This window comes from Myotis nattereri, assembly GCF_964212035.1.
Source record: "Myotis nattereri genome assembly, chromosome: Y".
NCBI lineage: Eukaryota > Metazoa > Chordata > Mammalia > Chiroptera > Vespertilionidae > Myotis > Myotis nattereri.
In genome coordinates this window covers 11,983,343-12,010,279 of record NC_138094.1, presented here as the reverse complement: position 1 = coordinate 12,010,279, position 26,937 = coordinate 11,983,343, and positions in this window count along the sequence as shown.

Sequence of the window (26,937 nt, the reverse complement as noted above, 5' to 3'; positions counted from 1 at the left end):
CAGAACATTGAAAAGGAGATAAAGATATCAACCAGTGGACTAATATACTGTGTTGATGGGTTGGTAGAATTAACATTATTAAGATGTCCATACTACCCAAAGCAATTTATAGATCCAATGTAATCTCCATTAATATACCAACAGAATATTTCACAGACAAAGAACAAACTCTCCAAAAAGTCATATGGAGTAAAAATAGTCTCAGCAATCCAGGGAACTACAAAAAAATATGGAAGGCTCACAATCCCAGATATTAAGCTATATTATAAAGTCACCATTCTCAAAACTGCCTGCTACTGGCACTAGAAAAGACATATACACCACTGAAAAAGAACAGAGAACCCAGAAGTGGACCCAAGTCATTACACTGTATTATTAATTTACAAAGGAGGCGAGAGCATTCAATGGAGTCAAGACAGTCTCTTTGATTTTGACAAGATGGCGGCGATATAGGCAGACGCGTCCCAGGTCTTGTGCCAGAGCAGATGGAGTAAGCAGCTGAAACTAATAACACCCACCGCGAATTGGGGAAATTACTCAGCTGATGAGACGGTTTGCAGTAGGGAAGGGCAGAGCTCCCCTGGAAAGGTAAAAGAACCACGGATCTGGGCAGGAAACTTTGCCAGACCTCTGAGCCCAGAGGGTTAGAGGGAGACCGCATGGCACTGGGACAGGCACAGCCCCTGACTGGGGAAAAGAGATCCACGGGATTCCTGGCACAGGGGGATTTGAGATCTGGGTTCTGTGATTACGGAGGACTGAGCCTAGAGGGGGCTGCCTCAACAGCTGAACAGACCATGCAGTGCTGGTAAGAGAGGAGCTTACAGAAATTCAGACTTCCCCGTTTCTGTGGCCAGCATTTGTTTGTTTATATTCACTGAACCCTGTTCATAGGACATTTCAGATACGGACACTCACCTCTGCTGAAGAGAGGGAGAAGGTGCAGATGAGTGGAATCTGGGGAGAGGCTGGGGAGAAAGGGGGCGCCGGGAGAGGTGCCAGCGAATATAGTGCTGAGACACCCCTGGGCCCAGGACTAGGGCAGCCATTCTTTCCGGAGTGTGGGACTCCTCCACCTAGCCCCCAGGCGAGGAGCACAGCCACACCCAGATTATTCCCTGAAGGAGATGAAGGATTAAAATAATCTGATCAGTCCCTGTGTGTTAACAGGGTCTGGCCTATAGAGGGACTTTCAGTCCCAGCAATAACATAGAGCAGGGCAACGATTAAAGAACCAGTTCTGAGGAGTTGACCTCCCCAAACCAGTTTTAAGTGCAATAGAGAAAATAAACCCTTGCTACTGGATAGAGACGCTGTATAGCCTCAGATGCCAACCCAAAAATACTGCCACCCAGAGGCTGAGCCACAAACTTAATCTCAGCTAAACACAAATTAAGGCAGTCTGGGACACAAATACGGCCTGCTTTAAAATCAGGACTATGGTTTACAACACTGAGGAATTGTGTATCGCAGGGAAATTCAACACTCTCCTGAATAACTGGCAAGACCAAGGCGAGCCAGACTGAAGAGTAGAAGAACCGAATTACCTTCACTACTGCAATTTTTTTTTCTTTTATCACCTAATAACTAAGAAAGCAGTTTTTTTCTTCTTTTTCCATTAGCTGATTTTACCCTTTAAATTACCACATTTTTATGTTTAACCATTATTATTACTGTTACCATTTTACCATTTTTTTAAAGTGACATTTGATTTTCTCTCTATTTTATTTTGGGATTAGTGTTCTCCATTCTATTTTCATCGTTCCTATAGCATCAATTTTCCCTACCTCAATTTTACCTCTATGCTAAAACCCTCTTCCCCACTTTTCCCTTTTTGTTGTCCTATTTCTCTTACCCTATTCCTGCTTTAGATTTTCCTGATTCCTTCTTTTTTCCCCCTGTCAAAATTTCACCCTAATTATATACCCTATTTCCACTCCACTGCTCTAAATCCTTATACACCTATCCCTTATCTTTCTTCACTATCCAAAATTTTTTCCCTTGTTTTTTCTATTTTTTTGTTGCTGTTTGCTTGATTGTTGAGTATTTTTTTCTTGTTTGTTTGTTTGTTGTGTGTGTGTGTTTGTGTGTGTGTGTGTGTGTGTGTGGTTTAGGACTGGTTGTGAGGTTGTTTTGCTTTTTCCTTTTATTTTTCTTTTGCTGGCTTTTCCCCTCTCTCCACCCCCGCTCCACGACAGTTATTTTTGTGCTTCAGTTTTCCCTTGCCTCTCTTGATATTATTGATTATTTGTAGTTTGCATTCATCTCCAGTGATCTGTTGCTGGAATCTGGTGGGATTAGTGGCGGTTCTATCAGAGTTTTCTACTCATGTAAATAGTCTCTTCCCCTCTTCTACTTCGTTCTCTCTTTTCAATATTTTTTCCTTTTTTCCCCGTCCTATTTCCCAATTTCATTTTTGAACTCCTTTTTTTTATTCTTACTTTTCTTTTCTTGTTTCTCTTTTATCTTTTTCTCTTCTTTCTTCCTTATCCCCTAATCCTCTTAATTTGGGCAGTCTCCTTTATTTGGGGTTATTAATATTGTGAATATATTTGTTTTCAGTGCCTGTTACATTGTGCCTTGACATGTTGCATTATGTGCCCTTAAATCAACGCAGCAGATCCAAGCCGTAGCAGCCTCCTGATCACCATACCCTCTGAGGATCAGCAGCTGTATGTGAAGCCTCCCCCCACCAGCAAGAAGAGTCACCAAAGCTGTGAACAGCACACATAAGAGGAGCTGCCAACTGAGGAAAAGCTGCTACCACAACCGCCCGAGGAGCAACCGCAGCCCAAGGAGCCACTGCCACCCAGGGAGCAGCTCATGAATGACTCAACGTCTAGATATGTCAGTCAGATCAAACATAGGTATACAAAGAAACCCCCAAAGGAAAGAGAAGGAGGATTCGCCAGAAAACCAGCTAAGTGATACAGAGGCATGCAACATGAGAAGAAAAGAATTCAGAATAAGGGTCCTAGAGTGCATAAACCGGATGGAGGAAAAAATGAAAAACATATAGATGAACCAAGAAAACACAGATGAAAAAATCAACTACTTAAGCAAGAATCAAGAAGTAAGAGATGAAAAAATCAACAACTTAAGTAAGACCCAAGAAGAAATGAAGAGTGATATAGCTGCAATAAAAAACACCATTGAAAGTATCAACAGTAGACTAGGAGAAGCAGAGGACCGAATTAGTGAATTAGAAGACAAGGAAGCAAACACACCCAAACTGTACTGCAATTGGAGAAAAAAATTAAAAGACAGGAGGAGAGCGTAAGTGAGCTTTGGGACAACATGAAACGAAACACCATATGGATAATAGGGGTGCCAGAACAACAGAAAGAGGAACAAGGATTAGAAAACCTATTGGAAGAAATAATATCAGAAAACTTCCCTGCGGTGGAGAAGAAAAAAGTCAAACATGCCCAGAGAGTCCCAAACAAGGTGAACCCGAAAAGACCGACACAAGACACATCATAATTATCATGGCAACTGTTCAGGGCAAAGAGAGAATCTTACAGGCTGCAAGAGAGAGATGGAAAGTTACATACAAGGGATCTCCCATTAGATTATCCAATGATTTCTCAACAGAAACACATCAGGCAAGAAAAGAATGGACGGAAATTTACAAAGTGATGCAAAGCAAAGGACTGAATCCAAAAATACTCTATCCAGCCAGGCTATCATGCAAAATTGAAGGGGAAATAGGAAGCTTCACAGACAAAAAAAGGCTACGAGAGTTTATCACCACCAAGCCGGCAATGCTAGAAATTCTAAAGGGACTGGTGTAAAAAAGGAACAAAAAGCTCAGAAAGAAAACAGCCACACACAAAAAAAGAAATGGCTACAAACAAGTACCTTTCAATAATAACTTTAATCTTAAATGGACTAAATGCTCCAAGCAAGAGACATCAAGTGGCTGAATGGATAAAAAAAAAAAAAAAAAAAAAACATGACCCATACATTTGTTGTCTACAAGAGACCCTCCTCAGAAGAAGGGACTCACACAGACTGAAAGTGAAGGGATGGAAAATTATCTTTCAGGCAAATGGAAAGGAAAAGAAAGCTGGGGTAGCAATACTTATATCGGACAAAATAGACCTCAAAGTGAAGGCCATAACAAGAGATAAAGAAGGCCACTTCATAATACCAAATGGAACAATACATCAAGAAGATATAACCCTGGTAAACATATATGCACCCAATGCAGGAGCACCCAAATACAAAAAAAAACCAAACAAACAAACAAAAAAAAAACTCCTGGAATATATCAAAGGAGAGATTGACAACAATACAATCATAGAGGGGGACTTTAATACACCACTGACATCACTGGATAAATCCTCTAGACAAACAATCAGCAAAGAAACAGCAATCCTAAATGACTCACTTAATCAGATGGACTTAATTGACATCTTCAGAATGCTTCACCCCACAGCCAAGGAATATACATTCTACTCAAGTGCTCTTAAGACACATTCAAAAATAGACCACATATTAGGTCACAAACAAAGTCTCCCCAAATTAAAGAAGATTGAAATCATACCAAGCATCTTCTCAGACCATGATGGCATAATATTAGAAATAAACTACAATAAAAACAACCCAAAATACTCAAACACTTGAAAGCTGAAGAGCACGTAATTAAATATTGATTGGGTTACCAATGAGATCAAAGAAGAAATTAAAAACATCCTGGAAAATAATGACAATGAAAACACAACAATCCAAAACCTATGGGACACATAGAAAGCAATCCTGAGAGGGAAGTTTATAGCTCTACAGGCCTATCTCAAAAAAACAAGAAAAAATGGTAGTAAATCATGTAACTCTACAACTCAAAGAATTAGAAAGAGAGCAACAACAACACCAAAAATCAGAGTTAGCAGAAGCAAGGAGATAATAAAGATTAGCGCAGAAATAAATGACATAGAGACCAAAAAAATAATACAGAAAATCAATGAAACCAAGAGCTGGTTCTTCGAAAGGATAAACAAGATTGACAAACCTCTAGCCAGGCTCACCAAGAAGCAAAGAGAGAGGACCCAAATAAACAAAATCAGAAACGATAGGGGCAAAATAACCACAGACACCACAGAAATACAAATGATTGTTAAAAAATACTGTGGACAGCTCTACTCCTACAAACTAGACAACCTGGAGGAAATGGATAAATTCCTAGAAAAATACAACATTCCAAAACTCAATCAGGAAGAATCTAAAAATCTCAACAGGCCAATAACTATGGAAGAAATTGAAGCAGTCATCAAAAAGCTTCCAGCAAACAAAAGCCCAGGACCAGATGGCCTCACAGGGGAATTTTACCAAACATTCAAGGAAGAACTAAAACCTATCCTCCTCAGACTACTACAAAAAATTCAGAAGGAAGGAACACTTCCAAGCTCATTCTATGAAGCCAGCATCACCCTAATACCAAAACCAGGTAAAGACAACACAATGAAAGAGAATTAAAGGCCAATATCCCTCATGAACATACACGCAAAAATCCTCAATACAATGTTAGCAAATCGGATCCAGCAGTACATCAGAAAGATCATACACCATGACCAAGTTGGATTTATCCCAGGGATGCAAGGATGGTAGAGTATCCGCAAGTCAATAAACGTGATACATCACATAAACAAATTGAAAGAAGAAAAACACATGGTCCAATCAATTGATGCAGAAAAAGCATTTGACAATACGCAAAACAATTTTTGATAAAAACTTTCAGCAAGGTGGGAGTAGAAGGATCATACCTCACCATAATAAAAGCCATATATGACAGGCCCACAGCCAACATTATACTCAATGGACAAAAACTAACACCATTTCCCCTAAGAACAGGAACAAGACAGGGATGCCAGCTCTCACCACTCCTGTTCAACGTAGTACTGGAAGTATTAGCCATTGCAATTAGACAAGAAGAAGAAATAAAAGGAAACCAAATTGAAAAAGAGGAAGTAAAACTGTTATCTGCAGGCGACATGATATTATACATACAAAACCCTAGAGACTCCATCAAAAAACTTCTAGACTTAATACATGAATTTGGCAATGTAGCAGGATACAATATTAACCCCAAGAAATCTGAGGCATTTCGATACATCAATAGTCAACTTTCAGAAAGAGAGATTACAAAAACAATCCCATTTACCATCGCACCAAAAAAATTGAGATACCTAGGAATAAACTTAAGTCAAGAGGTACAAGGCCTGTACTCACAAAACTACAGGACATTGAAAAAAGAGATAGAGGAAGACATAAACTGATGGAAGAACATACCTTGTTCATGGACTGGTAGAAGCAACATCATTAAGATATCCACAAAACCCAAAGCAATCTATAAATTCAATGCACTTCCCATTAAAACACCAAGGGCATACTTCACAGATCTAGAACGAACTCTCCAAAAATTCATCCATAATAAAAAAAGACCCCGAATAACTGCAGCAATCCTGAGAAAGAACAAAGTAGTTGGGATCTCAATACCAGATATCAAGCTGTATTACCAAGCCGCTGTTCTCAAAACTGCCTGGTACTGGCACAAGAACAGACATATAGATCAATGGAATAGAATAGAGAGCCCAGAATTCGACCGGAACGAATATGCTCAATTAATATTTGACAAAGGAGGCAAGAACATACAATGGAGTCAAGATAGTCTCTTCAATAAATGGTGCTGGGAAAATTGGACTGATATATGCAGGAAAATGAAACTAGACCACCAACTTACACCATACACAAATAAAAACTCAAAATGGATAAAGGACTTAAATGTACGACAGGAATCCATAAAAATTCCAGAAGAATCCAAAGGCAACAAAATCTCCGGTATATGCCAAAGTAATTTCTTCACTGATACAGCACCTAGGGCACTTGAAACTAAAGAGAAAATGAACAAATGGGACTCCATCAAAATAAAAAGCTTCTGCACAGCAAAAGAAACCATCAATGAAACAACAAGAAAACCCACTGCGTGGGAAAACATATTTGCCAATGTCATATCAGATAAGGGCATAATCTCCAAACTTTATAGGGAACTCATACAACTTAACAAAAGGAAGATAAAAAATCCAATCAAAAAATGAGCAAAGGATCTAAATAGACACCTTTCAAAAGAGGACATTCAGAAAGTCAAGAGACATATGAAAACATGCTCAAAGTCACTAATCATCTGATAAATGCAAATCAAAACAACAATGAGGTACCATCTCACACATGTCAGATTGGCTATCACCAACAAATCAACAAACGACAAGTGATGGAGAGGAGGTGGAGAAAGATGAACAGTCGTGCACTGCTGGTGGGTTGCAGACTGGTGCAACCACTACGGAAGGCAGTATGGAGATTCCTCAAAAAACTACAAATGGAACTGCCATTTGACCCTGTGATCCCACTTCTAGGAATATATCCCAAGAAACCAGAAACACCAATCAGAAAGGATATATGCACCCATATGTTCATAGAAGCACAATTCACCATAGCTAAGATCTGGATACAGCCTAGGTGCCCATCAGTAGATGAATAGATTAGAAAACTGTGATACATCTACACGATGGAATACTATGCTGCTGTAGAAAAGAAGGAACTCACCATTTGCAACAGAATGGATGGAAGTGGAAAGCATTATGATAAGTGAAATAAGCCAGTCAGTGAAAGAAAAATACCACATGATCTCACTGATTCATGGAAAATAAAGACCATTATAAACTTATGAACAATAATAGATACGAGGCAGAGCTGCCTCAAACGGATTGTCAAACTGCAGCGGGAAGGCCGGGAAGGGTTGGGGGGCAGAAGGGAAAGGGGTAAGAGATCAACCAAAGGACTGGTATGCATGCATACAAACATAACCAACGGACATAAGACACAGGGGGGGAAGTGGAGGCCAGGGGATTGTCAAGGACGGAGAAACAAAAAGGACACATATGTAATACTCATTGTAATACTTTACGCAATAAAATTAAAAAAAAGACAGTCTCTTCAATAAATGATGAAAATCAGACAGACACATGCAAGAAAATGAAACTACACCACCACCTTACACCATACACAAAAATAAACTCAAAGTGGATAAAGGACTTGAACGTTAGTTGGGAATCTATATGAAGAAATCTCAGAAGACTGCACAGGCAGCAAATTATCAGACTTATGTCTTGGCATCTCTTTACTGACACAGCTCTGAGGTCAATGAACACAAAGGAGAAATTAAACAAATGGTCCACATCAAAATAAAAATCTTCTGCACGGCAAACTATATCCTGAACAAAACAACAAGAAACCCCACTGAATAGGAGAACATACTTGCCAATGGTATCTCTGATAAGTGTTGAATTCCAAAGTTGACAGGGAACTCACACAAATTAACAATAGGAAGATAAACAATCCAATCAAAACATGGGCAAAGGACTTAAATGGACATTTTTTGAAAGGGGGCCTACATAAGGCCAAGAGACATAGGAAAAAATGCTCAAAGGCAATAACAGTCCAAGAGATGTGAATCAAAATGAGAGAAGTACCAATCCACCACTGTCAGAATAGCTGTCAGAAAAAAATAAAAAATAAAAAACCACAAGTGCTGGAGAGGATGCAGAGAAAAAGCAGCCAGGCAGCTGCAGCGAACAGGAGGCTATCTTGCTCCAGTGAAGGAGGAAGCCATGGTTCCCTGCCTGCCACTGCTGGAAAGTGAGCTTGCACTCTAAGCAACTATGTTGCAATTATAGACACTAAACAAACCCATGCTTTCAGCCAGCCAGCAGATCTGGAGTTGCAACAGAGTTTCGATAACAGAACCCAAACAAACACAGATACCTGCTTTCAGCAGCCGAGGCCTCAGAGCTGGAGCTGAGCCTCAGAGCTAAAGCCAGCCCTCAGTTCCAGTGACAGCCATAGAAGATAAATAAATCCCAGAATAAAAAAATTAAAAAAAGGAGAGGTTGGGAGCTTCAGTCACCCACCTGCCTGAGAAGAGCTCTCAGCCCCTCACCCAGACTGGCCAGGCTCCCCCCTGTCACTCACAGAGTAGGGTGGATCAGGAAGTTGCAATGCCACACTCAGTCACACTCAAGGCATGGTCAATGGGGTGGTTGTGGCGCCACCCCCTGTCAAGCACAGAGCAGGGTCCATCAGGTGGGTTGGGGCTCCATACCCTGTCACACACAGAGCAGGGCCGAACAGGGGGTTGGGGAGCTTCCCCCTATCACGCACAGAGCAGGGCCCATCAAGGGGTTGAGGGGCTCCCCGCTGTCACTCACAGAGTAGAGCCGATAGGGGAGTTGGGACACCGACCCTTCACACACAGATAAGGGAAGATCAGGGTGTTGGGGAGCTTCCCCTATCATGCACAGAGCAGGGCCGATAAGGGGGTGGGGCACCTTACCCTGTCAGGAACAGACTAGGGTGGAGAGGGAGGTTGAGGCCCCGCCCCCTGTCACACAGAGAGCCTCAGGGAGATCAGGGGGTTTGGGCGCTGCCCCCTGTCACAGTGATCCGGGTGCCCGGAGGCCTCTTGGCTCTGCTGATCCCAGTGCTGGGAGGCATATTACCCTTTTACTATATAGAATAGTGGCCTGGTGCACTGGTGGGGGCTGGCTGGTTTGCCCTGAAGGGTGTCCTGGATCAGGGTTGCGGTCCCCACTGGGGTGCCAGGCCAGTCTGGATGAGGGGATGATGGCTGTTTGCAGCTGGTTACACACCCTTCAGGGTGGGGGTCCCCACTGGGGTGCCTGGCCAGTCTGGGTGAGGGGCTGAGGGCTGTTTTCAGGCTGGGACTGAAGCTCCCAACTGCTCCTTTTTTTTGTTTTTTGTTTTTTTTATTCTGAGCCACTTTTAGCTCTGAGGCTCCAGCTCTTAGGCCTCCGCTCTTGAAAGCAGGTGTCTGGTTTTTTTGGGTTCTATATTCGAAACTCTGCATCAACTCCAGCTCTGAGATCCCAGCCGGCTGAAAGCTGGTTTCTGGGGTTTTGTTTAGCTTCTATATGTTGCAATGTTTCTTAAACTGCAAGCTCAGAGGCCGGCAAGGCAGGCGGGGAATGTTGCAGTCCTCTGGCACGGAAGAAAGCAAGCCTCATGTTCAGTTTAAGCTGCCTGGCTGCCGGCCGCATTCTTGGCTGGCAGTTAATTTGCATATCACCCTGATTAGCTAATGGGAAGGGTAGCAGTCGTACGCCAATTACCATGTTTCTCTTTTATTAGATAGGATATGCACACACACATATACATACATACATATATATATGTATATGTGTGTAGATATAGATATAGATATAGATATATAGATATAGATATACATATCTATATGTATCTCTCAGAGAGGGCTAATGAACTTTGATATTCAGCAAGGATGGAAATTAGCATTATATTACCCTGCAGTTGGCAAAATGGCTGAAGAAAATCTCCTAACCTGATAACCCTTTTAATGTTTAGCATACTTGACTGCTGACATGCCTGTTTGCTTTGCTAAAGGGCATATATGAGAAACCTAAAGCCAAGTCAATAAAAGCTGATGGGTGCTGGGTTTCAGAGAGCTTCTCTGCTAGAAAGAAAGGTCTCTGCCTGGCTCCCCCATGTCTTCTAAATTTCTATTTGTTGTCTAGTGTATTCATTTGTGTTCAGCTCCTTTTCCAGATCCTGAATCCTTGCTGCAAAAGGTTGCAGCATTCTGGCGCCAAATGTGGGCTTCTGGAGAGGAAATTTCACCAGAGTGAAAAATGAAGACATTTCACCAGAAAGCTGAGAAGTGCACTGAAAAGGTGGGGAAAATTCTCTGTGCAAAAAGCCCATGCCAGCTTTGGAAATTGTGAAACATAAAGTGGGCGGAAAATCTTTCTTTTCTGCCAGGCTATAATGAGGGAAAGTTTGATTATAAAGCAAAAAATTAAATAAATAATTGTAAACATTTACTTGTATGATCAAGGATAAAGAAATTAAAATATCAAAAGGTACTCTCTGAAATCAGGCTCAAGGAAAAAAAGTAACATTGCCATCTTGAACTATGTGTACTCTTGTTCACACTGCATTATGCCTAATTCATATTGGGGATCAAAAGTCTGTAATACCTAAGCCCTGGGTCCTCCACCTCTAGTGTGGAAAGGCACAGCATCTAGAGAAAACGGGGTTAACAGTCATTTTACAAAAGGACTCTTTAATGCTTTGTCTGAATATTACCATATGACACCTTGGGACAGGCAGATTTTAGGTAAAATAACTTTAGAGGACAGCCAATGTCATGAAGAGCACAATAGGATAATATACATGAAAACTACTCTGATTCATAAAGCCTTGTCTCTATGTTATGGGCGCATGTCAGTTGATTATTATTAATCTGTTTTGGTTATTTATTGTTAGTCTTTTCAGCATGCCTTCAATTTAATTTAATAAGAAAAGAAACAGTAGATGGAGAGGCCATTACTAAATATCTGAAACACCTCCCAACCCATTAATTACTAGTCTTTTGGTGATCCTGTAAAATGTATGCCCACTCTCGAGAGTGTTATTAAAAGTCTCATTTTATTTCCCAGACTGTCATTTGAAATTTGGATAGATGAGACATTCCTCACAATTTAAGGGATATCTCTGGGATTTCTGTATCCATGAAGAGAAAAACACTAGCTTAAGAGAAGTAACACACCACCCAATTTTGGGTGGCCTCTTGGACTGACCCCCATCTCTTCATAGATGCTATAGTACAAACCCAAGACTGTTTTTCTTTATAAGATGGTGAAAATGACACAAGGAAAATATACAGGCTGTGTTTAAGCAATAAGATTAGTGTTTCCATAAGAAGGGGCAGTTCTTAAATAATAATGGACCATATTCCAAGGATAACATTAAAGCCAATGAAAACCCAGTAAGTTTTCTCTGCTGCAAAATTTGCCAAAGTGAAACACCCTTAGATGGTGATAACTGGCTTTTGGAATTTCAAAATTGTTAAAAGTTAAATAGATAGATATAACTAAAATGAAGGCTTTGTGACAAATCTTTTCAGTAATAATCTAATCTAACAAAAGATAAAAATGGTAATTGGCGTCCGACCACTACCGTTTCATTGTCTAATCAGGGCGATATACAAATTAACTGCCAACTAAGATGACACTGAACCGCCATCAAAGATGGCGATTAATTTGCATATGTAGGCACAATGGAGGGAGGCAAAAGGGAAAGCAGGAAGAAGCCCCCTGTCACTGACAGTGATCAGAAACCCAGGGGGGAGCTAAGAGCCCTGCCCGCAAGCCATGGTCGGAGAATTGGGCACCTTTGCCACCCTGGCCAGTGATAGCGGGAAGTAGGGTTGGAGCCGGTGAGGGGAGCTGGGCACGGGCGAAGTTGGCAGTCTCAGGAGCTAGGGGTCCCTTGCCTGGGCCAAAAGCAGTGCCTGCGATCACAGGGCCACTGCCGCTGCTGGTCACCGCTGCCCAGGCCAGACGCCTTGGCCAGAGGCGTTAGGCCTGGGCAGGGGCAGAGCCTGTAATGGTGGGTAGCTGGGGATGCCCTGCCCAGGCCTAATGCCTCAGCCAGAGGCGTTAGGCCTGGGCAGGGGCAGAGCGGGAGATCGTGGGGAGCTCGGGGTCCCCTGCCCAGGCCTAATGCCCCGGCCAGAGGTATTAGGCCTGGGCAGGGGCAGAGTGGGAGATCGTAGGGAGCTGCGGGTCCCCTGCCCAGGCCTACTGCCTTTGGCTAAAGGTGTTAGGTCTGAGCAGGGGCAGAGCCACATGCAACTGTGGGGAGCTGGGCGTCCCCTGCCCAGGCCTGACACCTCGGCCAAAGGCCTCAGGCCTGGGCAAGGGGCCGATCTGGCGATTGGTGATCAGAGGGTGATGAGGGTCAACTCCTCTGTCCGAGGCATCAGGCCTGGGCAGGGGGGGGGGAGCCAGCAGTTGTAGGGGGCCGGGGGTCCTCTGCCCAGGCCTGATGCATCAGGCCTGGGAGGGAGGTGGAGCCGGTGATGGGGGGGGATATGAGGTTCCCCTTGGCTAGGCCTGAAGCCTGTGTCAGAGGCGTCAGGCTTGGGCGCGGGGTGGTGCAAGCGATCAGAGGGAGATGAGGGTCCCCTGCCCAGGCATGATTCCTGGGCCAGAGGCATCAGGCATGGGCAGGGGTCAGAGCCAGTGATGGGGGGAGATGTGGGTCTCCTGTCCAAGCCTGACACCTCCGCTGACACCTCTGGCATAGGTGTCAGGCCTGGGCAAGCGGCCGATCCTGCGATTGGAGGGTAATGGGGGTCAACGTCTGAGGGCTCCCAGTAAGTGAGAGGGGGCAGGCTGGGCTGAGAGACACTATCCTTCCTCGCCCCAGTGCATGAATTTCGTGCACCGGGCCCATAGTTATAAATAAATATATTGATGGTGAGGGTGCAGTCCCTGAGGAGAGGGCGGACTGCACTCTCTGTTGGAGGAAAGGGCCAGTGGATCTTCTCCCTGTAAAAGCAGAGAACCTGGAAAAGCACTCTTAGATGTTATCTCTGAAGGAAAAATGTGGTGGTTTTAAAATTCCAATGGCTACAGGCCTTCTTCCTTTCTCCCCCTACTTCTTTGGCAACCTCATATGTCTAAACATACTTTTCCAAAGTCTTTGGTAACTTAAAAAATTGGAGTTGCTTACATTAAGTAATAAAACTTATTAAAACTCTAAATGTTTTGAAATAACAAAATTTTGAAATATTTATTTGAGTTTGACTCGAATGAAAAAACAAAGGACAGATTTGAATCTATTAATTAAATGAGTCTTTGTTAATTTTATTGGAAATATATCCATAAAAATGTGAAGGTATTACTAAACTAAGAAATGCTAAGGATTTAACTTACCACCTAAAATTTAAGGCTTCCAATAGTTAAAAGTTCAAATTAAATTGGGAGAAACTATATGCTCGTAATGATACAATGCATAAAGTTTAGAAATTCATTATCAAGAAAAATAATTCATGTGATTTCTCTGGAAAAACTTAGTAGCACAAAATATATTGTAGTCCTTATGTGTACTATGTGTGGTAAAATTTCAACCTAGGATATACTATTTTATTGGACTGATTAAAAAAGAGGATTATTTCTATGGTCTGAACCAAATTTTTAATATAAAACCAGTTTAAATTTTATTGATCTATTTTAGAGTAATTACAACAAATTTATAATGTAATGTTTGGGTTACACATATTTGTGATAGTCTTTCCATGTTAAATTTCAAGACTTTAACGAAGAGGTAGCTTTGACACTTGTCAAGTTCCCTGGAATAATTCAAGGGTTTACTCTTCTTAAAAGAAATATTTTAGGAAAAGAAATATTTTCAAACCAAATTACCCCAATCTAATATACTTGAAATCACTTGAAGCTTCATCACATAAAAATTAATAACTGTGTTCTCTTTACATGCATGTATTTTAAATGTTATAAAAGTTTCACCCTCTAAGGGAGGGCAGGACAAAGTTGCTGAATACTTCTTAAGCAACATCAGATTATTCAGCAGCAGAATTTTAAGATGGGAGCCCTGACAGCCAGATCTTTAGACAGAGCAGGGGGTAGTGCAACATCTGGACTTCATAGGTCAAATGTATAAGTTTACTTACTTTGCTTTCTCAATAAAGATGTGTACTTTAGTCACTAAATAAATTAGCTTTTTACAATATAATCATGGTCTCATATAAACTCAGTTATACGAGAAGCAGATATTTTATTAGCAACTGGTTCTAACACAGTCCAGAGTAAAATTTCTGTACCTTTACAAATGAGCACTAGCCAAAAGAATGCTGTTTAAAAGTAAATTTTAAGCTCAATAAAAAGGAGAAATTTTTAAATCTCTTCTGCTACTATTTACAAGGAAAACAAAAAGTTATTATTGGAGCATTAAATCTCACCATTAATAAGACACCATAGAAAAAAGGGAATTACTTATACTTAATCTTTATGCATTGCACAATTGGCCAGCATACCTCTTATTGGTATTTCTGAAAAGGAACCAAGTTATATTTAAAAGAAAAAAAAATGTTTTTAAAAGAAACTCTCTAAATGTGGCCTAGAAATTACTCTGGGAGAAAAAACAGGAGCAGATTACCTTCAAAGATCTAGAAAACTGGAATTAAAAATAAATGTATTAGGCCTCATAAAGAAAAGTAAACCATTTGCATTTTGCCTCCATAAACAACGCTTATGTCAATATACTCAAAGACTGATAGCAAAAACCCTATTAGTGTCATTTACTGTCCCCACCCAATGACAAAGTTAGGAAATAAGCCTTATTTTTGACTGATTTAAATTAGCAAATGAAAAAAAAAGAATATTCAGGGGAACTTAGTTGAATAGGCAGAAACCTATTCCTGGAGCAGTCACTGTTTTTACTGATAGTTCATCTCATGGTAAAGCTGCTTATAATGCAAAGAATTCAGACCAAGTCATTCAAACCAGTCATACTTCTGTGCAAAGAATCGAATTAGAAACGATCAAGGCTGACTTGCAGGATTTCCAAAAGCCTCTTCATATTATCTCTGATCTGCCTATGCTGCTGGCCTGGTAAACAGAACTGCAACTACTCAATTTAAATGTCTGTGACCAATGCCTATCTATACTATTTGAACAAGTCCTGGTCCTTTAACAAAAGGAAATGCATAGGCCTATCAATTAGTTATTTTATTAAACAGGCCACAGAATCTCATCAACTTTTACATCAGCCTGCCAAAATACTGTACAGCAGACATAACAGATTATCAAGAAATGTCCCCCTTGCATGTTATATCTGCTACAAGGGCCTCTAAATCCCAACTTGAAAAACAAAAGTGGGGGAATAGTGAAGAAATCTCCTGTAAGTAGACTACACCAAGCCTTAATTACTTTAAAATTTTCCCTTGTAATGCTGATGGCAAGACACCCATAGAATTACACTGGTGTCAGAATAAGCCAAACCGAAATAGTTGGTTAAATGGAAAGATACCGAGTCTGGTTTATAGAAGGGTCCCTTTATTAACCTTTGGTCGAGGATATACTTGTGTGTTTCCATAAAACTCCTCCAAGCCTGGATGGTTCCTGCAACATGAACCAGAGGGAGGAACTGACCAGAGTACTGCAACCACAGATAGCAGAGGCCCCAAGCAAAACGCTGAGGAGTCAGAGGAGAAACATCCAGAGATAGGGGATGGTGAAGACGCCTTGCCATGCTAGCACTCATCATCGGTGCATTGGTGCAGGTTGCCCATGACAAAGCCAAAAAAATTCAGACCTACATTGTCATTTCTCACCGTTTGTCCACCATCCAGAACTCGAACATCATTGCTGTCATGTCACAAGCTAACAGTGACTGGGAAAGGGATCCATAAAAAACAAATGGCCCCAAAAGAAGCCTGCTATGAATGAATTCCTTAAATACCTGACAATAATATTTAGAAGGACATGAAAGAACTCAATCCTTGTCGTCGAATCTCCCTACGTTTCCTTTTTAGAGTAACCACTATTGTCTTTCTTTCTTGTTCTTCTATGTTTGCTTCCAGTCTGAAGATGCAGAATGAAAAGTTTTAAAAGGATCTGAGCCCAGCTAATGGCAGACACCTTTCTAAACTAATTAAGAAAGCAAAAAGAGGGAAATGTCAGGCCAGCAAAGACCAACAGTAGTGAACATATCAATGCGAGAATCCTATAGAAGGCGAATGAACTTTGATATTCAGCATGGCTGAAAATCAGCATTTTGTTACCCTGCTGTTGGCAAAGTGGCTGTAAGCAACCTCCTACCATGATAATACTTTTATTGTTTACCAAACTTTACCATCGATATGCCTGTATGCTTTGCTAAAGGGCAAATGTGTATTAAAGTAAATAAAAACTGATGGGTCCTGGGTTTCAGAGAGCCTCTTTACTAGAGAGAAATGCCTTCACCTGGCTCCCCCATGCCTTCTAAATATGTAATTGTCGTATAGTGTATTCATTTCAGTTCATACACTTTTGCAGTTCCTGAATCTTTGCTGCAAATGGTTGCTGCAGGGAAGGTAGGGGAAGGTGGGGTTAGAGAGATCAACTAAAGGACTTGAGGCATGCATATAAGCCTGACTAATGGACACTGACACCAGTGGGGGTGATGACATGAGGAGGAGGTAGGAGGGACAAATGGGGGATAAGGACACATATGTAATACCTTAATCAATAAAGAAAAAAATAGCCCTAGCTGGTTAGGCACTGTGGATAGATTATTGGCCTCCAGACTGATGGGTGCCAGGTTCAATTCCGGCCAAAGACACATGCCTGGGTTGTGGGCTTGGTCCCCAGTGTGAGGCATGCAGGTGGCAGAGAATCAATGATTCTCACGCATCATTGATGTTGCTATCTCTCTCCCTCTCCCTTTCTCACTGAAATCAATAAAAAATATTTCAAAACATAAAAGAATAAACAGATGAATAAAATAGAGCCAGAGTAAAAAATATATGTTTTAGAATATAATAAAAGGAATCCTATTATTTTCAGATATTTAATAATTCCTACAACTTTTGTGATAAAATAGGTTTGCACTGTTTTGGTAATATTATATTTAATATTTTTCCTTAACATATTAATGTTTATTGCATGTAACACTATATTATAACAGACTAATATGCAAATTGTCCCTTCAAACAGGAGTTTGACCAGGAGATCCACCATGGGGTGGGACAGACTGGCTAGCATCCAGGGCTGCACCCTGCAGGCAGCCCCACACTGTTCTGTCCATGGCCCCCTTCCACCCCCGCAATGATCGAGGACGCGCCAGCCAGTAATCTGCCCACAGCCCCTTCCCCTGGCCTTCATCTTCCCCCATCTGATCCCCCACTCGATCTGGGTGGAGCCAGCCGGCCAAACACCTGTATCCCCTCCCCCTGGCCAACCTGGCGATTGGGGTGTGCAGGCCGGACACCACTCATGCATGAATTGTACAGTGGGTCTCCAGTATTATTATATTTAAAATTGTTTTTCTTGGAATATTAATGCTTATTGCATGTAAAATTATTACATTTAAAATAGTTTTCCTGGAAATATTAACATTTCTTCAATGTAACATTACGACACTAAAACCATTTTTCTTAAAATATTAAAAAAGTAAATATAAAAAAGAGGGACACTGTATCAACATGGATTAAAAGGAATGCATTCTTCACTCTGGTGTTATCTACTTATTACCTCACTAATCAGAAGATGAAGAATTATTCCTAACAATGAAACAATAAGATAGTGTTGAGTACAGATGCCCATCCACTACTCACTTTCCACATGGCTTCCAGGAATTAAAGTGTAGCATTCCTTTTAAAACAGCTCATTACTCTAATCCATGAGAGACTGTACCATTTACCTTGAAATCCCATCCCAGTAATGCGTTGCCTTGGATCAGAATGGGCAGGTCTTGTAGGTGGAGGATCCCAACTTCTTGAAGATGGAGTTCTTTTCAGTGGAAGGGAATCCACCCTGCAGCCACTTCTGTGAAGATTAATTGTATGTCCGCCATCCTCTGTGTCATAAATAACATCATTCTACGTGAGTAGGGTCAACATTTGTTAAATGGTCAAGTCTGGTTATTGTGTATAAATATTTACTAAACAGGATAATGGTCATAAGCATGCTGGTTAGCACAAAATGATAAAATTCTATCTTCACATGTCTTCAGTACAGTGCTCAGAGTTATTGAAAATCAGTTTGGATAACTGAGAAAGAACTGAAGCAGAATTATATATACATGCCAATAAAACAAAACAGAACACACACACACACACACACACACACACACACACACACACCAGAATTTGAATGCAGAGAATCCAGATATACTAAGTGAAAGAAGTTATTTAAAAATACAAAAAAACAGTCTCAACTAGTCTTCAAACTAATTTCATCTCAATAAAAGCTTTTAAAACATGTAATGTCATAGTTAAAAATTAAAATATAAAGTCAAAACGTGATGCATTACAAAAAAGTGTTATTTCACGAATGTTATCACATAATTCCTACAGTTCATTTATAAAATAACTCTTTGATCAGAATACTACACTCTATTTAAATAGCATTTAAAGAAAACATGTTGAATGATACATAATTAACAATCACTGTTTTCATTTTCAAATAGAAAAGAGGCTTATCTTCCAATTCTGTAATTCGTCATGGGAAAGAAGAACTATGAGCATCCTCATATGTGGCCAAATATGAACTGGAAAACTCTTCTCAGTATCACCCAGATGGTAAAAACAGGAACATTCACCTTCAACTTGCACAAACCCTGCAATAACACTAGGAAATTTCCCGTGAAATGTCACACACCTAATTATCACAAATGGACACTAAATCTTTGAAATTAGGAAAACTGGTTAATATGAAACCAACTTTTCCTGCTACAGATATGTTGAAATGAATATACTTTCCTTTCATAGTCAGTCAAATAAGTAAATAGATAAATTAATTAAAAGACAACTCCCTGAAAATAGCTCGTCAACATGTTTATTCATGTTTCATATTCCTCATATACAAGAAAGAAAGAAGGAAAGAAAGACCAATAAACTTGGTGAATCATTGGTTTTTAGCCTTTTCCTGAGTCAGAGACCCCTTTGTGAATCTATTTAATACCATAGACATTTCTCTTATGTAGTTTCCAAATGGAAAGTTTTCTACATCAAACGTAAGTACAAGATCATCTTATCAATTTAATAATAGAGATTATTATTTTACACAGTACAGGGTTGCACATTCCTATACTCAAAACTAGTATTTCAAATCCAATTCTAAATAATGAAGTGTGTGTCCTTGACGTTTATATAGTTAGACCAACTTTTATTTCAGTGGGAATTTTCCAAGGTGAACTGATGTCCTTTTTTGAGACGAAAGAAGGGTACTTTCAGAACAAATTCTTAGTAGTTCAATAAGTATGAATCTTCACTTTAAACCTACTTGACTTCCTGTTCCCAAAGTGTAACATTCTAAAATATGATCAATAGAATTAAGTTCTTCAGAGAACTGTTGAAGTGACTAGAGGCAAACAGTAATGCTAAAATAGACTGAATTTAGCTTGAGGTTTAAATCCTATCCGTGTAAGGTCATTAGGAGTGTTTCACACATTACATATTGCATTCACTATTAGAAGTGCGATACCTCTTTAGCAATTACAAATCATCTTGATCATCAGTATACATTCCCAATCTAATGAAAGGTATCATTTCTTTTGCTCTGAATGATATGAATGAAATTGAGGTGTATCTCTTCATTCAATGTTACTGTTTTCACATAAATAATGGTTTCATGCTCATATCTTTTTTTAATTTTTTAAAAACATTTGAGTTACTGACAGTAACTTTATGAATTTAAAGTTATTGAATTTATGGAAGTTAATATGATCTCATAGGCTTCAGGTACACAAGTCTATGATACCTCATTTGCATATTGTATTATGTGTTTACCTACCTCAGATCTCCTACCATCCCTAGATTTTGAAACATTACCTAAGTGTTTTCCACCTGAGGGTCCTTTTGCTTCTCTTACTTCCTCCTCTTCCACTTCTCAGACTTCTCACATCACCTCTATTTCTTGATGGAACTGGTGCCCTCTGCCCACCCCCACTTTGAAAAGATGGTTTCTTGGTGTAGTCTACTTTAGTTGTTTTTCCACCCACAGACTAAAATGAGTACACATAATATCAACACTACATAACATTTAACCTGAACAAATGAGCAACTGTTTGAAACCTACTTATTATTGCAACTAAAATCAAGATCTACCTCAAATTCTTCTCCCAAACCAAGTGTTTCCTTCAAAAATGACAGAGTCCTTTTTCATGGTAAGTTTATGAAACACTTCATTATTAACAATATTCCATTGAAGTATTCAACACAGAACCATATATGTTGGTTAATAAAATTCCTCCAAAGACCACTAGTAATAAGGACTAAAATGTATGTCGGTTAATAAAAGTCCTCCAAAGACCCCTAGTAATAAGGATGAAAATGTCTCACATTCCAGGCGAAAGCACATAAATTCCATTCTTGTTTTTTAGTAGGCTTATTCTTGGTTATATGGAGAGAGGGATAGAGAGATGGAAACAAAGATGAAAGAGAAATATTTTGATCAGCGGCTTCCTTAAATGGCTCCTACTGGCAAACCAGCCAGCACCTTGGGCATGTGTCCTCACCCGATATAGATGATGAGACATCTTGGTTCACAAATCTATCCTCAACCATTGAGCAATACTGGCTGGGCAATGTGGATTACTTTTTAGAATGTGTCTGTTACTTCATTTATGTTTTGACACATCTATTTCATGTTTTCCAGTGCACCCGGCTTACATAAACTATTTATTTTTTAAAACAAACAATCATTCATTCAAAATGATTAGGTACTTTATTCCTCCTCTACCGCTTCTCAGGTTTCTTAGTTTTACTATTTCTTCAGTAAAAATGACAGAAAACGATGTCCAGTATGAATGCAACTCTGTATACATAGTTCTGATTTGTTTCTCCATTCTATTTTTAATCGGCTCTTTGCACAATCTTTAGTATTTTTATGTTACTGCACTGTTTGATGTTAAATATGGTTCTAAGAAAACAAACCATTTTGAAGGGGAGAGCTGCTATGACTAGGAACCCAGCCTCACCTCTACCCAGATGGGCCTCACACATCACCTGAGAGCCACTCTGGCCAAAGACCTTTTTACGGCAGCAGCAGACCCACGGACACCGGGACTCCAGCCCCCCACCACTGCCATTGCCTCCTGTGAGTCTTGGAGTGTACAATTGAATTGCGGATCCACTCTGTGGCCATTGGCCCATCACACCCTGGCACCTGGGTTCTGACATGATAGCTAAAATGGGGAGACAAACAAACAACACCCAAAGGACAGAAAAGGAGGAATTGCCAGAAGAGGAACTCAATTAAATGGAGACATACAATATGTTCGAAAAGGAATTCAGAATAAGGGTCATAAAGTTCATACACCAGATGCATGGGAAATCCACCACTTACATAAGAATCAAGGACAAATGAAAAAAATTGATAATAGCTACAATAAAAAATACGATGGAAGGTTTGAATAGTAGACTAGAAGTAGCAAAGAATTGAATCAGCGATTTAGGAGACAGGGCAGAGTAACACACCCTGAACAACACAATCTGAACAGCAACTTGAGAGAAAAAATGGAAAGCAGGTGGATATCCTAAGGGAGATTGGGGATAACATGAAACAAATAACATGTGTATAATAAGGGTGTCAGAAGGACAAGATGAGGAACAAGGATTAGGAAACCTATTAGAAGAAATAATCACAAAACCTTCCTGATCTTGGGAAGAAAAAGTCACACAAGCACAGACAGCCCCAAACAAGATGAAACCAATAAGACCTATACCAAGACACATTGTAATTATAATGGCAAACAATAATGACACAAACAGAACCTTAAAGGCTGCAAGAGAGACACAGGGAGTCACCTACAAAGGCTCTCCTGTTAGATTATCAAATGATTTTTAACAGAAACACATCAGGCCAGAAGGGAATGAAAGGAAATATACAAAGTGATGCAAAACAAGGGACCAAATCCAGGAATACTTATCCAGCAAGGCAATCATTCAAGACTATAGGGGAATTCAGTGTCTTTACAGAAAAAAAAAAAAAAATCTAAGGGAGTGTTTCACTACTAAACCATCAATGCAAGAAATGCTGAAGGGACTGTTGTAAAAAGAAGGAATAGAAGAGACAGAAGAAACACAGGCATAAAAAAAAAAGTGGCAACATATCAGTACCTATCAAAATAACCTTAAACCTAAATGGACTAAACACTCCATTCAAAAGATATATAATGGCCAAAATTATAATAAAACAAGACCCATATATATGCTGTCTATGAGAGACCCACCTCAGAATAAGGACTCACATGGACTGTAAGTGGAAGGAGAGAAATACTTTTCAGGCAAAGAAGGGGAAACAACTAGGGGATCAATAATTATATTTGAAGAAATAAATCTCAAGAAGCCAAGACGGTGATGGAATAGGCATACATGTCCCAGGGCACGTCCTGGAGCAAATGGAGTGAGCAGCTGAAACTAATAACACCCACCCGGAATTGGCAAAGTACACTCAGGTGGTGAGACAGTTTGCAGCCAGGAACGGCAGGGTTCCTCTGGTAAGGTAAAAACCAGGGATCTGGGCAGGAAAGTTTGCCACACCTCTGAGCCCAGAAAGGATATAAGCACCCCTATGTTCATAGCAGCACAATTCACCAGAGCTAAGATCTGGAAACAGTCTAAGTGCCCATCAGCAGATGAATGGATTAGAAAACAGTGGTACATCTACACGATGGAATACTATGCTGTTGTAAAAAAGAAGGAATTCTTGCCATTTGCAGCAGCATGGATGGAACTGAAGAGCATTATGCTAAGTGAAATAAGCCAGTCAATGAAGGAAAAATACCACATGATCTCACTCATTTATGGATAATAAAGACCATTATAAAATTATGAACAAAAATAGATACAGAGGCAGAGCAGCTTCGAACAGACTGTCAAACTACAGCGGGAAGGCAGGGGAGGGTTGGGGGGTAGGCGGGGAGAGTGAGAGATCACCCGAAAGACTTGTATGCATGCATATAAGCATAACCAATGGACATAAGACACTGGGAGTTAGGGGAGGCCAGGGGAATGTCTGGGCGGGGTAGAAAGAGGAGACATATGTAATACCCTTTGTAATACTTTAAGCAATAAAACAATTTAGAAAAGAGAGAAAAAAGAAATCTCAAAGTAAAGGTCATAAAAAAGAGATAAGACCGATTGCTATGATGTGCTCTGCCACCCAGGGAGTAGACTCTCAATGCAAGAGCTGCCCTTGGGGATCAGTGAGCTCCCACAGGGCAGCGCCATTCAGCTGGATCCTGTGCTGACGACTGGCCAGTGGAGCAGCAGTGGCAGGAATCTCTCCCACCTCCACAGAGGCGCTAAGCATGTTTGGCAACTGGGATTAAGCCTAAGCCATCATTCGGACATCCCCTGAGGTCTCCCAGGCTGCCAGAGGGTGAGGGACTCTGCCAAGTGTACAAAGTTCGTTCACTGGGCCTCTTATATTGCTAATAAACTACAATAAGATATAACAAAATTCAAATACTTGGAGGCTAAATAGTCTTTTATTAAATAAATGGAGGCCCAGGGTATGAATTCCTGTATGGAAGCAGTCTGGTTGGCCTCCCCAGATGGGGGCACATGGGGCCAGGCCTGCAGCAGTTAGTGGCCATTGGCGGTTAACCAGAAGGCCATGCCTCCAATCTGGGCGTTAGCGCATATAGGGGGTGGGGCTGACCAGGGGAAAGGCTGTGAGTGGTTTTCTTATCAGTTCTGCCCCAAATGGAGGATTGGGGGCAGATGGGAAGCAAGGCTGGTCAGGGATATGGCCGACTGGGGCCCAGAAAAGACTGCTTGGCTGCCGCAATGCAAGTAATAGCCACCAGCTATTCTGGTCATTCTGCCATTCCGGTCACAGGGCTTTTATGTACAAAGATAGATAACTGGGTTACCGAAGAGATTAAAGAAGAAATTAAAATCATCCTGGAAGTAAATGAAAATTAAAAATAAAAGTCCAAAATCTATGGGACACACTGAAAGCAGTCCTTAGAGGGAACTTCATAGCATTACAGGCCTAACTCAAAGAACAAGAAAAACAGTTAACAAATTATCTAACCCCCACAACTTAAAAAGTTAGAGCAACAAGCAAAGCCCAAACTGAGCAGCAGGAAGGAAATAATGAAGATCACAGCAGAAATAAATGACATAGAGACCAAAAACCGCACAAAAGATTAATAAAGACATGAGCTATTTCTTTGAAAGGATAAACCAGATTGACTAAGCTCTAGCTAGGCTCACCAACAGGACCCCAGTAAACAAAATCAGAAATGAAAGAGGCAAAATAGCAAAAGACCCCACAGATATAAAAAGGATTGTAAATAAATACTATGGACAACTCTACTCCAACAAACTGATCAACCCTGAAGAAATGGACATATTCCTAGAAAAATACAATCTTCCTAAACTCAGTTAGGAAGAATAAAACATAGGACCACGCCAATAACTACTCAGAAAATTCAAGCAGTCACAAAAATAACTTGCAGCAAACAAAAGCCTGGGCGAGACGGCTTCACAGGGACTTTTACCAAGTGTTCAAAGAAAAACTAAAACCTTCTTCCTCAGACTATTCCATAAAATTCAAAGGAAGTACCATTTCCCAACACTTCCTATGAAGCCAGCATTACTCTAATCCCAAAGCCAGATAGAGAAAACACAAAGAAAGAAAAATGCAGGCCAATATATCTCTGATGACCATAGATGTTACAATCCTCAACAGAACTCTAACAAATGCGATGCAACATTACATTGAAATGAGCATACACCATGCCAAAGCGGATATATTCTGGGGAAGTAGGATGAGTCAACATCCAGAAATCAATAAGTGTGATGCATCACATAAACAAATTGAGAGAGATTCATATCCATTGGTGCAGGAAAAGCATTTGACAAAATCCAACACCCAATTTTGATAAAAACTCTAAGCAAACTGGGCATAGAGGGATCATACCTCAACATTAACAAAGCCTTATGTGACAAAACTACAGACAACATCATACTCAATGGGCAAAAACAATTACTCTAAGAAGAGGAACAAGACAGGGATGCCCACTCTCACCTCTTCTGTTCGACAGAGTACTGGTAGTGCTAGGCAATGCAGTCAGACAAGAAGAAGTCAAACAAGGCATGCAAAGTGGAAAAGAGGAAGCAAAACTGTCATAATTCTCGCAGATGGCATGGTATTGTCCATAGAAATACCTAAAGACTCCACCAAAAAAACTAGGAGATTTAATAAATGAATTTGGCAATGTAGCAGGGTACAAAATTAACACCCAGAATTCTATGGCTTTTTGATACACGGATAATGAACTCAGAAATAGAAACAAACAAACAAAAATGCCATTTAGCAGTGCAACAAAAATTTAAGAAACCTAGGAATAAACTTAACTAAGGAGGTAAAAACCTGTTCTTGGAAAACTACAGGAAATTGAAAAAAAGTGATAGAGGAAGACTAAAGCAAATAGAAGAACATACCATATTCACGGTTTGGTACAATCAACATCATTAAAATGTTCATAGTACCCAAAGCAATGTACAGTTTTAATGTATTAACCATTAAAATGTCAATGGCGTATCTCACAGACCTAGAAGAAAGTTTCCAAAAATTCCTATGAATTTAAGAAAAGACCCCAAATAGTTACAGCAATCTGGACAAAGAAGAACAAATTTGGAGGGATCACAATACCAGATATCAAGCTATACTACAAGTCACCATTCTCAGAACTGCCTCTGACTGGAACTAAAACAGACATAAAGACCAATGGGACAGAACAGAGAACATAGAAGTCGACCCTAACCATTATGCTCAATTAATGTTTGACAAAGGGAGGCAAAAGCATAGAATGGAGTCATACAGTCTCTTCAATAATTGGTGTTGGAACCTGGATGGCAGTCAGGCCTAGGCAGGGCTGGGTAGGTGGGGCGGCGCGGGGCGGGGCGGGGCGTGGCGGGGCGGGGCGCGGTAGGGCGGCTGCGCACTGGGCTAGGACTCTGCTGGCACAGGCACTGCACTGGAGACTCTTGTCCTTCCCGCGGGGTCTGGGGCCTCCCAGCAGGGCCCCATGGAGGACCTTAGCCTGGACAGCTGCAGAGAGGAGGACGCGGCGCCAGGCGCCAAGGGGTGGCCCGAACCCCAGGCGAGGGTGCACTTCCGCGTGACAAGGTTCATCATGGAGGCAGGTGTCAAGCTAGGGATGTAGTCCATTCCCCTCGCCACCGCCTGTGCCATTTACCATAAGTTCTTCTGCGAGATCAACCTGGACGCCTATGACCCCTACTTGGTCGCCATGTCTGCCCTTTACTTGGCTGGCAAAGTGGAAGAACAGCCCCTGCGAACCCGTGACATCATCAACGTGTCC